The 3,469-nt window shown below is 34.2% G+C and overlaps 1 pseudogene; it reads left to right on the top strand.

The window, feature by feature from the left end:
• Positions 1-247: 247 nt before the first annotated feature.
• LOC107553113 (sodium-dependent lysophosphatidylcholine symporter 1-like) overlaps positions 248-3,469 on the top strand; it is a 15,447-nt pseudogene continuing 12,225 nt past the window's right edge.

The raw sequence follows: 3,469 nt of genomic DNA, 5'->3' as shown, positions 1-3,469 counted from the left end.
TAATTAATTTTGCTAATTTTGAATGGCCCTTTTTGGGATTTATTTATTTCAAGGAAAGTGTAGTTGCACTTTTCACTTAAAGACCCCCCATAACCCCCTCCCACCCCCAAAAAAGCACTATGCAAACAAATCCATTTTGATCTCATGTTAACTTTAACTGCCTTGACTACTGAAGTTATGTCTGAGATTTTTTGCATAGAAGCATTTTATCTCAGCAATCTTATCGCTGAAGTAGAAAATATCCCGTATGTATTCCCTTATTTACCCTCATTTCTCTGTTTCGCTCTTGTTTGGTATGCAGATGGAGGCTTTTTCAGTATCTTTGATTCTGTTCATCAGTCATGCCTGGGATGCCGTGACTGATCCAGTTGTTGGGTATCTAGTGAGCAGGAGTAGCTGGACCCAAATCGGCAGGCTCCTTCCATGGTGGGTGGTAAGAGTTCGGGACATAAATGGTATAGTATTTTTTAAATAAAATAGTACTTATTAAAATCATATTACAAAAAAAAAAAACTATTTTCTGTTGAATGAGATCCTGATAACCCGCTCTTTTAAACAAATTCTGTTTGATTTGGAAACAAATTGCTCAGACCAGTTTTGTGAACTTATCCAATGGATTCATTAAAAATATGAGATTCCATGAAGTAATTAAAAGACCATTTTCATAGATCAAGAGGATAAAAAAAACGACTATGTGTATATTAGTACTGTCAAATGATTAATCACGATTAATTGCAACCAAAATAAAAGTTTTTGTTTAAATAATATATGTGTGTATACTGTGTATATTTATTATGTATATATAAATAAACACACATACAGCATATATTTTGAAAATATTTACATGTACAGTACACACACATATATTATGTACACTAATGCTTAATCTTTGCCCAGCACTAATATATATATATATACACACTAGTGCTGTCAAACGATTAATCGCATCCAAAATAAAAGTTTTTGTTTAAATAAAGTCCAACGCATATCAAAATGATTAATTAAAGGGATAGTTCACCCAAAATTGAAAATTCTGTCATTAATTCAAAATTACAGCTCAACCGTAATTTTACGAAGCTACGAGAATACTTTTTGTGCGCAAAGAAAACAAAAATACCGTAAGCAATATATGCTGTTCTGTGTCAGCTGGGCCACACGGATACGCTGTTTATGTTGTTTGCACTTTGATCTGAATGTAAACAACTTATCCGCGTGCATATGTTGTTTATGTATGTGATACTCTCCAAAACGGCACTATAGGGTGACGTGGAGGAGGCGAATTGCTGAATAAAGTCGTTATTTTTGTTTTTTCTGCACACAAAAAGTATTCCCGTGGCTTCATAAAAATACGGTTGTACCACTGATGTCACATGGATTATTTTAACGATCTCCTTGCTACGTTTCTGAGCTTTGATCATGTAAGGACCCTTGCTGTCTACGGGAGGGTCAGAGAGCTCCCGGAATGCATGATAAATATCTTAATTTGTGTTCCGAAGATGAACGAAGGTCTTACGGGTTGGGAACGACATGAGGGTGAGTAATTAATGACAGAATTTTCATTTTTGGGTGAACTATCCCTTTGAAATTAAAATGACAATATAAAAATAAGATCTAATTCAAAATAGTATGAATAAATACTACAGTTGTATATAATGATACTAAGGCAACACTGCTCTGTTGGAAACAATTGTCAAGTCTCCTAACCCAGTGTCGTGAACAAATTGCTCCATTTAGCAATCGCATCAGTCGAAAGGTCTTTTAATAGGTTCTCTATCTAGTGCCTGATCAGAAAAAACATAAAGTCAATGTATGATGATTTTAACTATGTAATTATGACCAATAATTTCTAATGAAATTATATACTATTACATATAATTACAAAGAAATTGAATGTGAATTTAAATATTTCTTATTATTATTTAGTCAGCATACTGCTAGCACGTTAGTCTGTTAGCTTACATCTCATATTACCTTTGATCAAACGCTAATATGATAAAGTAATGCAAATAATACAATGCAAAACAATACAGCTGTAATATCGTTCAAAAGTCTAGCAGCAGTAAGGTTTACTTACTGAATACTTTCATTCAGCAAGGATCCATTTTAAAGGGGTCATATGATGCGATTTTAAAGATCATTATTTTGTGTATTTGGTGTAACAGTATATGCTGACATGCTTTAATGTTCAAAAAACACATTATTTTTCAAATACTGTCCATTATTGTAGGTCCTCTATGCCCCGCCTCTCTCAAACGCTTCGTTTTCTACAAAGTCCCTCCTTCCGACAAGCGCAGTCTGCTCTGATTGGCCAGCTGACCCAGTGCATTGTGATTGGCCGAACACCGCAAGCACTTTGTGCGCAAAGAAAACAAAAATACCGTAAGCAATATATGCTGTTCTGTGTCAGCTGGGCCACACGGATACGCTGTTTATGTTGTTTGCACTTTGATCTGAATGTAAACAACTTATCCGCGTGCATATGTTGTTTATGTATGTGATACTCTCCAAAACGGCACTATAGGGTGACGTGGAGGAGGCGAATTGCTGAATAAAGTCGTTATTTTTGTTTTTTCTGCACACAAAAAGTATTCCCGTGGCTTCATAAAAATACGGTTGTACCACTGATGTCACATGGATTATTTTAACGATCTCCTTGCTACGTTTCTGAGCTTTGATCATGTAAGGACCCTTGCTGTCTACGGGAGGGTCAGAGAGCTCCCGGAATGCATCATAAATATCTTAATTTGTGTTCCGAAGATGAACGAAGGTCTTACGGGTTGGGAACGACATGAGGGTGAGTAATTAATGACAGAATTTTCATTTTTGGGTGAACTATCCCTTTGAAATTAAAATGACAATATAAAAATAAGATCTAATTCAAAATAGTATGAATAAATACTACAGTTGTATATAATGATACTAAGGCAACACTGCTCTGTTGGAAACAATTGTCAAGTCTCCTAACCCAGTGTCGTGAACAAATTGCTCCATTTAGCAATCGCATCAGTCGAAAGGTCTTTTAATAGGTTCTCTATCTAGTGCCTGATCAGAAAAAACATAAAGTCAATGTATGATGATTTTAACTATGTAATTATGACCAATAATTTCTAATGAAATTATATACTATTACATATAATTACAAAGAAATTGAATGTGAATTTAAATATTTCTTATTATTATTTAGTCAGCATACTGCTAGCACGTTAGTCTGTTAGCTTACATCTCATATTACCTTTGATCAAACGCTAATATGATAAAGTAATGCAAATAATACAATGCAAAACAATACAGCTGTAATATCGTTCAAAAGTCTAGCAGCAGTAAGGTTTACTTACTGAATACTTTCATTCAGCAAGGATCCATTTTAAAGGGGTCATATGATGCGATTTTAAAGATCATTATTTTGTGTATTTGGTGTAACAGTATATGCTGACATGCTTTAATGTTCAAAAAACACATTATTTTTCAA

Source organism: Sinocyclocheilus grahami, unplaced genomic scaffold, assembly GCF_001515645.1.
Source record: "Sinocyclocheilus grahami isolate Dianchi unplaced genomic scaffold, SAMN03320097.WGS_v1.1 scaffold465.1, whole genome shotgun sequence".
Taxonomy (NCBI): Eukaryota; Metazoa; Chordata; class Actinopteri; order Cypriniformes; family Cyprinidae; genus Sinocyclocheilus; species Sinocyclocheilus grahami.
This window is presented reverse-complemented; position numbering and strand designations above follow the sequence as displayed.